Source organism: Rattus norvegicus, chromosome 2 (assembly GCF_021556685.1).
Source record: "Rattus norvegicus strain SHRSP/BbbUtx chromosome 2, alternate assembly SHRSP_T2T, whole genome shotgun sequence".
Taxonomy (NCBI): Eukaryota; Metazoa; Chordata; class Mammalia; order Rodentia; family Muridae; genus Rattus; species Rattus norvegicus.
The window spans coordinates 215927635-215940628 of record NC_141535.1 but is presented as its reverse complement, the minus strand read 5'-3'; the positions used below and the strand labels follow the sequence as shown (position 1 = coordinate 215940628).

The 12994-nt window shown below is 37.6% G+C and overlaps 1 pseudogene; it reads left to right on the top strand.

The window, feature by feature from the left end:
* Window positions 1-9747: 9747 nt before the first annotated feature.
* Hspa8-ps6 (heat shock protein family A (Hsp70) member 8, pseudogene 6) lies at window positions 9748-11674 on the top strand (annotated as a pseudogene).
* Window positions 11675-12994: the final 1320 nt, after the last annotated feature.

Sequence of the window (12994 nt, the reverse complement as noted above, 5' to 3'; positions counted from 1 at the left end):
TTTTTGTTTTGATATTTTATTTTTATTTTATTTATGTGTATGTGTCCATGTGTGTGTGTGTGTATCAGAAGAAACTGTCATATATATTATATATATTTGAAATATATATATATATATATTTCAAGAGATTAAGACCTTTAGTATAGAAACCAAGTGGTCTTATCACAATAGATAATAGTGATAATAGTGACCATCCATGATACCTGTTTCTTTATGATGCTAAACATCTTTTCCAGCTTGTGGAAGTAAAAATTAGTTTCATCAAGTACCAGAATTTGCCTTAAAAAGGGGTCAAAAATGATCAAATTAAATTTTAAAAAAATTATTTTAATAGAATGAGTGTAAATATTATATATTTCAATATTCTCATGGATAAGTAGATGAAATTTTTTTTAAATTTCATTAATTAAGAAAGAACAACTTAATTGCATTAAGACATGGATTCTGAAAGGATTCTACCAGTCTCCAGCTACACCCAGAGCTAAGATTGTCCCACACACCTCAGGCCCAAACCTGCTCGAACAAGGCTGGTCTCCCTGGAATGCTCTCCCTCCTAGATCACAGGCTCAAAGGCTCACAGGCTCCAGTCAGAAACAGCAAGACCAAGTAACATCAGAGTTAAACAAATGGCAAGAGACAAGTTCAAGAAACTAAGTAACAGAAACCAAGACAACTTGGGATTATCAGAACCCAATCCTACACCACAGCAAATTCTGAATACCCCAACACACTGGAAAAGCAAGATTTGGATTTAAAATCACATCTCATGATGATGTCAGAGGACTTTAAAAAGGACATAAATAGCTCCCTTATAGAAATACAGGAGAACACTGGTAAACATGTAGAAATATTTAAAGAGGAAGCACAAAAATATTTACAGGAAAATGCAACCAAACATGTGAAGGAATTGAACAAAAATATCCAGGTTCTAAAAATGGAAATAGAAACAGTAAAGAAATCACAAAGAGAGACAATCCTGCAAATAGAAAACCTAGGAAAGAGATCAGGAGTCACAGAGGTAAGCATCAAAAAACAGAATAGAAGAGATTGAAGACAAAATCTTGAGGCAGAATACACCATAAAAAAATTGACAAAATAGTCGAAGAAAATGCAAAATTGAAAAAGCTCCAAACCCCAAACATATAGGAAATAAAGGACACAATGATAAAACCAAACCTAAAGTTAATAGGTATAAAAAAGAGTGAATATTTGCAACTTAAAGGACCAGTAAATATTTTCCACAAAATTATAGAAGAAAACTTCCCTAACCTAAAGAAAGAGATGCCCATAATCATACAAGAAGCTTACAGAACTCCAAATAGATTAGGCCAGAAAAGAAATTCCTCCCATCACATGACAATTCAAACATCATAAGCACAAAACAAAGAAAGAATATTAAAGGCAGTAAGGGAAAAAGGTCATGTAACAAGGAAGACCTATCAGAATTATACCATACTTCTCAACAGAGAAAATGAAAGCTAGAAGATCCTGTGTAGATGTCATATAGACTCTAAGATAATAAAATTGCAGCAAAACTCTCAATTAACAAAGATGAAGATACCACGTTATTCCACTCAAAAACCAAGTTTACACAATATCTTTCCACAAATCCAGCCACACAAAGGATAATAAATGGAAAACTCCAACACAAGGAGGGAAACTACACCCTAAAAATGGCAAGAAAGTAAACTTATTCCAACAAACACAAAAGAAGATTGCCACAAAAACATAATTCCACCTTTAACAACAAAAATAACAGGAAACAACAATCACTATTCCTTAATATCTCCTAATATCAATGGACACAATTCCCTAATTAAAAGACAGACTAAGAGACTGGACACATAAACAGGACCCAGCATTTTGCTGCATGCAGGAAACACACCTCAGTGGTAAAGACAGAGATTACCTCAGAGTAAAAGGCTAGAGAATTTTTTCCAAGGAAATGGTCCGAAGAATAAAATCAACTTTAAATCAAAAGTTATCAAAAATGATAAGGAAGGACACTTCATACTCACCAAAGAAAAAACTACCAAGTGAACACACAATTTTAAACATCTATGCTTCAAAAGCAAGGGTACCAATACTCATAAAAGCAACTTTACTAAAGCTCAAAGCATACAATACACCACATATAATAATTGTGGGAGGCTATAATACTTCACCCTCCGCAATGGACAGTTGATGCAATCAGAAAATAAACAGAGACACAGAGAAACTAAAAATGGTGAACCAAAATGATCTAACAGTTATCTATAGAAAATTTTATCATAAACAAAAGAATATATCTTCTTCTCAACACCTCATGGTACTTTCTCCAATTTTGACCATATAATTGATCACAAAACAGGCCTCAACAGATAGAAGAAAATTGAAATAATCTTATACATCCTATCAGATCACCATGGAACAAGGCTGGTCTTCAATAACAACGAAACCAAAATAAAGGCCACATAAACATAGAAATGGGAAAATGCTCTATTCAATGATAACTTGGTCAAGGAAAATAAAGAAAGACATTAAAGACTTTGTAGAATTTGATGAAAATTTAGGCACAACACACCCAAACTTATGGGATACAATAAAAACAGTGCTAGGAGTAAAGCTAATAGCTATTGGGACCTGCAAAAAGAAACTGGAGAGAACATACTCTAGCAGCTTGACAGCTCATCTGAAACCACTAGAACAGAAAGAAGCAAGTACACCCTTGATGAGTAGACAGGAGGAAATAATCAAACTCAGGGCTGAAATCAATCAAGTAGAAATAAAAAGAACTATACAAAGAATCAACAAAACTAGAAGTTGGTTCTTAGAGAAAAATCAGCAAGTCAGATAAACCCTTAGTGAGATTAACCAGAGGGCACACAGAGAGTATCCAAAATAACAAAATCAGGAATGAAAAGGGAAACATAGCAACAGAAACTAAGGAAATTAAAAAAAAATCATCAGATCCTACTACAAAAGCCTATACTCAATAAAACTGGAAAATCTGGAGGAATGACAATTTTCTAGAGAGATACCAGGTATCAAAATTAGGATCAGATGAACCATCAAAACAGTCTCATAAACTCTAAAGAAATAGAAGCAGTCATTAAAAGTTTCCCAAACCCACAAAACAAAACAAAGCAAACAAACAAAACAAAACAAAACAAAACCAGGACCAGATGGGTTTAGTGCAGAATTCTGTCTGATCTTCGAAGAAGACCAAATACCAATAATCTTCAAATTATTCCACAAAATAGAAACAGAAGAAACACTACACAATTAGTTCTTTGAAGCCCCGAATATGCTTATACCTAAACCAAACCCAGACTCTAAAATGAAGGAGAATTTCAGACCAATTTACCTCACTAATATTGATGGAAAAATACTCAATAAAATTCTTGCAAACCGAATGCAGGAACACATCAATACAATCATTCAACATGATCAAATAGGCTTCATCCAGTAATGCAGGGATGTGTCAGTATATGGAAATCCATCAATGTAATCCACTATATTAAAAAATTCAAAAAACACAAGACCCAGGATAGCAAAACTATACTCAACAATAAAAGAACTTCTGGGGGAATCACCATCCCTGACTTCAAGCAGTATTACAGAGCAATAGTCACAAAAACTGTGTGATATTGGTACAGAGACAGGCAGAGAGATCAGTGGAACAGATTTGAAGACCCAGAAATGAACCCACATAACTATGGTCACTTGATCTTTGACAAAGGAGCTAAAACCAACCAATGGAAGAAAGATAACATTTTCAACACATGGTGCTGGTTCAACTGGAGGTCAGCATGTAGAAGAATGCAAATTGAGCCATTCTTATCACCCTGTACAAAGCTTAAGTCCAAGTAGATCGAGGACTTCCACATCAAACCAAATTCACTCAAATTAATAGAAGAAAAAGTGAGGAAGTATCTTAAACACATGGGCACTGAGGAAAATTTCCTGAACAAAATACCAGTGGTTTATGCTCTAAGATCAAGAATTGACAAATGGGACCTCATAAAACTGCAAATCTTCTATAAGGCAAAAGACACTGGCATTAGGATAAAATGGCAACCAAAAGATTGGGAAAAGATCTTTACCAATCCTACATCTGATAGAGGGCTAATATCCAAAATATACAAAGAACTCAAGAAGTTAGACTCCAGAGAATGAAATAACCCCATTAAAAATGGGGTACAAAGCTAAAAAAAATTCTCAGTTGAGGAATATCGAATGGCCAAAAAGCACCTAAAGAAATGTTCAACATCCTTAGTCATCAGGGAAATGCAAATCAAAAGACCCTGAGATTCCACCTCACACCAGTCAAGAATTGCTAAGATTAAAAAACCTAGATAAGAGCAGATGTGGATGTGGAGAAAGAGAAACATTCTTCCATTGTTGTTGGGATTGCATGTTGGTACAACCACTCTGGAAATCAGTCTGGAGGTTTCCACACTCAGAAAATTGGACATTCCACTACCTGAGGACCCAGCTATACCTCTCCTGGGCATATACCCAAAAGATGCTCCAACATACAACAAAGACACATGCTCTACTATACTCATAGCATCCTTATGTATAATATCCAAAAGCTGGAAAGAACCCAGATGCCCTTCAACAGAGGAATGAATTCCAAAAATGTGGTGCATCTAAACAATGGAGTGCAACCAGCTATCAAAAACAATGTCTTCATGAAATTCACAGCCATTGTGGAATGAACTAGAAAATATCCTCCTGAGTGAGGTAACCCAATAACAGAAAAGCACACATGGTATGTACTCATTGATAAGTGGATATTAGCCTAAAACTCCAATTACCCAAGATGCAATCTGCAGACCACAGGAAGTTCAAGAAGGATGACCAAAATGTTGATGCTCCCATTCTTTCTTAAAAGGGGGGGAAATATCTATAGGAGGGGATATGGAAGCAAAGTTTAGAGCAGTGACTCAAGGAATGGCGGTTCTGAGCCTGCCCCACTTGTGGCATATATATATATATTTTTTTTTCACCAAAACGAGATAAGATTGATGAAGCTAAAAATTGCATGCTGAAAGGGACAGGATATAGATCTTTCCTGAGAGACACACCCAGAGCATGTCCAATACAGAGGTCAATGCTAGCAGCAAATCATTGACCTGAGAACAGGACCTCCTGGGGGGGATTAGAAGAAGGATTGAAAGAGGTGAAGGAGCTTGCAACCCCATAAAAACAACAATGCCAACCAATCAGAGCTTCCAGTGACTAGACCACTGCCGAAAGACTACACATGGACTAACACAGGGCTCCAAATGCATATGTAGCAGACAATAGAATTGTTGGGGCACCAGTGGAAGGGGAAGCCCTTGTTCCTGCCAAGGTTGGACTCACAGTGCAGGGGAATATGGGGGGTAGTAAGCAGGATAGATAAGAGGGAATAGCCATATGAGGGAGGTGGAGGGGATGGGGACTTATGGAGAGGAAACCAGGAAAGGGAATAACATTTGAAATGTAAGTAAAAAAATATATCTAATAAAAAAATTAAACAACAAACAAAAACAAAAACAAAAACAAAACTAACACATGATCATCTCATTAGATGCTGAGAAAACATTTGACAAAATTCAACACTCTTTCATGTTAAAAGTTTTGGAAAGATCAGGAATTCAAGGCCCATATCTAACAATATAAACAATATACAGCAAACCAGCAGCCAATATCAGACGAAATGGAGAGCAACTTGAAGCAATCTCACTAAAATCAGGGACTAGACAAGGATGCCCACTCTCTTCTTATCTATTCAATATAGTACTCACAATCTTAGTCTGAGCAATTAGACAGCAAAAAGAGGTCAAAGGGATACAAATTGCAAAGGAAGAGTCAAAATATCACTACTTGCAGATGATATGATAGTATACTTAAGTTACTCCAAAAATTCCACCATAGAACTCCTAAACCTGATAAACACCATCAACAAAGTTGACTCAAATAAATGAGTAGCCTTCCTCTACTCAAAGGATAATCAGCTGAGAAAGAAAATAGGGAAACCACAACCTTCACAATAGTAACAAATCATAGAAAACATCTTGGTGTAACTTTAACCAAACAAAGATTTGTATGACAAGAACTTAAATAATACTCTGAAGGAAGAAATCAGAGATCTCTGGAAATGGAAAGATCTCCCATGCTCATGGATTGGCAGGATTAATATTATAAAAATGGCCCTCTTGCCAAAAGCAATCCCCATCAAACTAACAACTCAATTATTCACAGAGTTAGAGAGAGCAAATTTGCAAATTCGTTTGGAATTTTAAAAAGGTTGCTAAAACTTTTTCAACACTAGAAGAACTTCTAGGGGTATCACCATCCCTGTTCTCAAGCTGTATTATAGAGCAATAGTGATAAAAACTGCATGGCAGGTAGATTAATGCAATAGAGTTGAAGGCCCAGAAATGAACCAACAAACCTTTGGTCACTTAATCATGTGGTGCAGGTTCAACTGTAGGTCAGCATGTAGAAGAATGCAAATTGACCCATTCTTATGTCCTTGTACAAAGCTCAAATCCAAGTTGATCAAATATCTCCTCATACAACCAGATATGCTGATAGAAGCAAAAGTTGGGAAGAGTCTTGTATACATTGTCACAAGGGAAATTTTCCTGAACAAAATATTAATGGCTTATTCTATAAGATCAAGAATCTACAAATGGGACCCCATAAATTACACAGCTTCTGGAAGGCAAAGGACACTGTCAGTAGGATAAAACGGCAACCAGCACATTGGGAAAAAGAGTTTTACAAATTCTACATCTGATAAGGGGATAATATCTAATACACACATAATTCAAGAAATTAGAATCCAGAGAACCAAATAATCCTATTAAAAATGGGGTATAGAGCTAAACAAAGAATTCTCAACTGAGGAATATAAAATGGCTGAGAAGTACTTAAAGAAATGTTCAACATTCTTATTTATTAGGGAAATGTATATTAAAACAACACTGAGATTCTCCCTTACACTAGTCAGAATGAGTATGATCAAAAACTCAGGTGACATCAGATATTGGCAAGGATGTGGAGAAAGAGGAATACTCCTCCATTGTTGGTGGGATTTCAGGCTGGTACAACCATTCTGGATATCAGTCTGATAGTTCCTCAGAAAACTGAACATAGTTCTACCTGAGGACCTAGCTATACCACTCTTGGGCTTACAACCAAATTATGCTCCAGAAGCTGGAAAAAAACAGATGTTCCTCAACAAAAGAATGGATACAGAAAATGTGGTACATTTACACAATGGAGTACTACTCAACTATTAAAAACATGACTTCATAAAATTCTTAGGCAAGTAGATGGAACTTGAAAGTATCATCCTGAGTGAGGAAACCTAGTCACAAAGAAACACATGGTATGTACTTATTCATAAGTGGATATTTCCCCAAAGCTCAGAATACCCAAGAAACAATTCATAAACCATATGAAGCTCAATAAGAAGGAAGACCAAAATGTGAATGCTTCATTCTTTTTTAGAAGAGGGAACAAAATACTTATGGGAAAAAATACAGGGACAAAGACTGGAACAGCAACTAAAAAAAGGTCATCCAGAGAATGCCCAACCTGGGGATACATCCCATATGCCACCACCAAACCCAGTCACAATTGCTGGTACCAAGTTGTGGTTGCTGACAAGAGCCTAATATGTATGTCTTTTGAGAGGCTTTTTCAGTGACTTACTGATACAGATGAGGATGCTTGCAAGTAACAATCAGACTGAGCACAGCACAGGGACCCCAGTGGAGGAGTTAGACAAAGAACTGAAGGAGCTGAAGTCGTTTGCAATCCCATAAGAGCAACAATATCAACCAATAAGACCCACCCCCCAGACCCCCCAGGAACTTAACCACCAACCAAAGAGTACACATGGAGGGACCCATGGCTCCAGTCACATATGTAGCAGAGGATGGCCTTGTTGGGCATCAATAGTTGGAGAAGCTCTTGGTCCTGTGAATGCTCATTTGCTCAGTGCTAGGTAATGCCAGAGTGTTGAGGTGGGTGGTAGGTGGGTGTGAGTGGGAACATCTTTTTAGAAGAAGCAGGGGGAGGGTAGAATGAAAAGAGGGAAAAAGTGGATAACATTGAAATGTAAATATATAAAATATCCAATAAAAAATTCAAATTTTACTTCAACAATGAAAATAAAGAGACATAGATTCCATGCATTATGCATTTAATCTTCAAAGAATGGAATTAATTTTGATTGAAATATTTTAGAATCTTTTCAAGAGGATGTAAAAGGGCATACTTTGTGCTTTTGAAACAAATTGATTCTTCTCCAAGCATATCTCCTCTTTCTTTAACTTTGAACCACAATATGATACTTCTCCCCCTTAACACCATTAGACAATATCATACAATGAATGCATTTAGATATAGTACATAACCATCTATCCCATATCCATATCTTCTGAAGGTTCTGTTTTTTGAAATATATCTATAACTAATACTCTATATAAATTTTTAATGAAATTATTCTTTTTCCTCCAAGTAGGACATTTTGACCTGAATTGTCTAAGTGTCTGAGGTATATTTTCTTAAAGTAAGAATATTTCATATATTTTGGCTTCTGAACATACATGCCCTATATACTACTGAGTTTTAAATTATCTTTATTGTGTGTAGTTATGTTTGACATACCAAATGGTATGTACAAATAGATATATAGATCAAATCAAGAAATACCCATTTGTATAAAAGTTTATAAAATTGAAATCTTAAGCAATGTATATATAATTGTATTCTATTCCCTGGTACTTAAGAAATATCCACTTGCAGCATTTAATCTAAGTTGAACTTTGAATAAAGTATAATGTCACCTTTACCTACCGGATACATTGACAACTAAAGTATTAATTTTTCTTATTTGAATTTTTAGGACAAATACTTAAAGATACATAATAAACGTATTAAAGTTCACTTACCTTTCTCCCAGAAGCATTGTTTTTTTTAAAGATTTATTTATTTCATATATGTGAGCACACTGTCACTGTCTTTAGACACACCCAAAGAGGGCATCAGATCTCATTATAGATGGTTGGGAGCCACCATGTGGTTCCTGGGAATTGAACTCAGGACCTCTGCAAGAGCAGTCAGTGCTCTTAACTGCTGAGCCATCTCTCCAGCCCCAGAAGCATTGTTTTAAGATTTTACTTAGACACATATATGCACAAGTCAGATATAGGCCATTGTCTCCTTACTGACTTTTAAAACTCTGATTTTTTTTATGACTGATTAGTTCAGCTCAATATTTTCAGATGTTAATGTAATCAAGTTCATGCTAACTATGAAGATAATTTATGATCTTTTGTTCCTCTTTCTTTCCTTCATTTGCCTCACGATTTTATCTACTTATACATGATTTTTCATTAGTATATTCCCAGGTATTAAAGAGGAATCTGTCAAAAATGTGGCTGGATATGCATGAATTAATAAAAATACTGAAATACAATGCAATGAAATCTTACATTCGGTACAGTTCAAACAAGCCATGATGAAAAATGGGTCAAAAGGCTTAAGGATTAATAGTTTCCAATCTTAAAACAATTACTGATAGAGAAAAAACACTATAATGAAGGCCAAAATTATAATTTATTTATTGCAAATGTTATAGTTGACCAATCAGAAACCATAGCTTGACAATATTGAAATTAGCTCATTGAAAGCGGAGTCAGCTCTCAGGTCTCTGCATGGTCTTGTCGTCAGCATTGCCGGGCCTAGACACAAGCAATCATGTCTAAGGGACCTGTAGTTGGCATTGGTCTTGGCACCACCTACTCCTGTGTGGGTGTCTTCCAGCATGGAAAGGTGGATATAATCGCCAATGACCAGGATAACCGCACCATGCCGAGCTCTGTTGCTTTCACTGACACAGAACGATTAATTGGGGGATATGGCCAAGAATCAGGTTGCAATGAACCCCACCAACACAGTTTTTTGATGCCAAATGTCTGATCGGACATAGGTTTGATGATGCTGTTGTTCAGTCTGACATGAAGCACTGGCCCTTCATGGTGGTGAATGATGCAGGCAGGCCCAAGGTCCAAGTCGGATACAAAGGGGATACAAAAGTTTTTACTCTGAGGAAGTGTCCTCAATGGTTCTGACAAAGATGAAAGAAATTGCAGAAACTCACCTAGGAGAGACTGTTACCCATGCTGTGGTCACAGTGCCAGCTTACTTCAATGACTCTCAGCAGCAGGCAACAAGAGACGCTGGAACTATTGCTGGCCTCAGTGTACTTCGAATTATCAAAGAGCCGCCTGCTATTGCTTACGACTTAGATAAGAAGGTCGGAGCTGAAAGGAATGTGCAGATTTTTGACATGGGAGGTGAGACTTTTGATGTGTCAATCCTCACTATCGAGGATGGAATTTTTGAAGTCAAATCAACAGCTGGAGACACCCACTTGGGTGGAGAAGACTTTGACAACCGAATGGTCAACCATTTAATTGCTGAGTTTAAACAAAAGCACAAGAAGGACATCAGTGAGAACAAGAGAGCTGTTCGGTGTCTCTGCACTGTCTGTGAGTGGGCCAAGCACACCCTCTCTTCCAGCACCCAGGTCAGTATTGAGATTGATTCTCTCTATGAGGGAATTGACTTCTACACCTCCACTACCTGTGCTCGATTTGAGGAATTGAATGCTGACCTGTTTCGTGGCACACTGGACCCTGAAGAGAAGACACTTCGAGATGCCAAACTAGACAACTCACAGATCCATGATATTGTCCTGAAGGGTGGCTCTACCAGAATCCCCAAGATTCAGAAACTTCTGCATGACTTCTTCAATAGGAAAGAACTGAATAAGAGCATTAACCCTGATGAAGCTGTTGCCTATGGTGCAGCTGTCCAGGCAGCCATTCTATCTGGAGACAAGTCTGAGAATGTTCAGGATCTGCTGCTCTTGGATGTCACTCCTCTTTCCCTTGGGATTGACACTGCTGGTGGAGTCATGACTGTCCTCATCAAGCGCAATACCACCATTCCCACCAAACAGACCCAGACTTTCACCACCTACTCTGACAACCAGCCAGGTGTACTCATCCAGGCATATGAAGGTGAAAGGGCCATGGCCAAGGACAACAACCTGCTTGGGAAATTTGAGCTCACAGGCATACCTCCAGCACCCCGTGGGGTTCCTCAGATTGAGGTTACTTTTGACATTGATGCCAATGGCATCCTCAATGTTTCTGCTGTAGATAAGAGCACAGGAAAGGAGAACAAGATCACCATCACCAATGACGAGGTCCGCTTGAGTAAGGAGGATATTGAGTGCCTGGTCCAAGAAGCTGAGAAGTACAAAGCTGAGGATGAGAACCAGAGAGATATGGTTTCCTCCAAGAACTCACTGGAGTCTTATGTTTTCAACAACTGTTGAAGATGAGAAACATCAAGGCAAGATCAATGATGAAGACAAACAGAAGATTCTTGACAAGTGAATGAAATCATCAGCTGGCTGGATAAGAACCAGACTCCAGAGAAGGAAGAATTTGAGCATCGGCAGAAAGAACTGGAGAAGGTCTGCAACCCTATCATTACCAAGCTGTACCAGAGTGCTGGTGGCATGCCTGGAGGAAAGCCTGGTAGCTTCCCTGGTGGGGGAGCTCCTCCATCTGGTGGTGTTTCTTCAAGCCCCACCATTGAAGAGGTGGATTAAGTCTGTCCAAGTAGAGGGTATAGCATTGTTTCACAGGGACCCAAAACAAGTAACATGGAATAATAAAACTATTTAAATTGGCACCACAAAAAAGCATATTGAGATGAAAGCTGTTACTGTTCTATTGCCAAAAGGGTATGCCGTGCTTGACCAAGGTAAGTCTTATAAAGGAATCCTTTAACTAGCAATTTTTTAAAAGTTTTAGAGGTTAGTTCATGATCATTGTGATGAGAAGTCCAGGTATGGCATTAAAACAGTATATGAGGGCTTTATACTAGATCCATAGGGTAGTGAGCAGAGAGATGAGAGAGACAGAGAGAGAGAGAGAGAGAGAGAGAGAGAGAGAGAGAGAGAGAGAGAGAGAGAGGGAGGGAGAGAGAGAGAGAAAGAGAGACAGAGACAGAGACAGAGAGGGAGACAGAGAGAGAGACAGAGAGAGAGGGAGAAAGTGGGGTATGAGGAAACCTAATGCCCAAGCCAAGGGAATACCTTTTCCAACAAGGTTATATAAACTCCAACAAGGCCCCAACTCTGAATTCTTGTTAAATAGTTCTACTAACTTGGGATTAAGTATTCAAACATATGAGCCTATGGAATGGCATTTTTAGTCAAATAAAGCCAACACATTCCACTCACTGGCTTTCATAGTCTTGTAGCCATATCATAGTTTATAATCATTTAGTCAAAAGTCCCAATAGTCTACCACAGTAAAGCAGTTTATAAGTCCAATGTCCATTCTGAGACCTAAGCCAATCTATTAACAGTAACATCACATAGAATCAACCAAGGAACAAAGAAACAAACAAACATACAAATTAAAAACAAAAACAATAAAGAAAAACACAGAATATACAAGACAAAAAGCTAGAAGCAATAGCTCTAAATTCCGCCTTAGATGGCTCTCCCCTTGTGATGATAGTTCTTTGAAACATAATTTTTTCTCCTGATCTAATCCCATACTTTGTTAGCAACTTTGCTTGGTAGATATCCCATGGCTCTGGCACCTCTAACATCTTGGAATCTTCAACACAATTCAGCCTTCACAATTAAAGCTTCATGCCAGGGCCTCCCAATCAACCCCACAGTGGTGCTTGTGACACATGCCTGGAAAACTCTTAGCCAGAAGCTTTCCTTAACACTGGGAAAATACAAAATCCTTGTTCTTGTATCTTTCTTGACACTAAATCCAGAACCTTGTGTCTAAAGGCTTTGATATTTCTTGCTACCTGATCCCTCCAGGACTTAAAGTGGTATAAACTGTATAAACTTTTATGTGTTGATGTTTTTTTTAGGTAGAGAAAATTATTCAGATCTATTTCT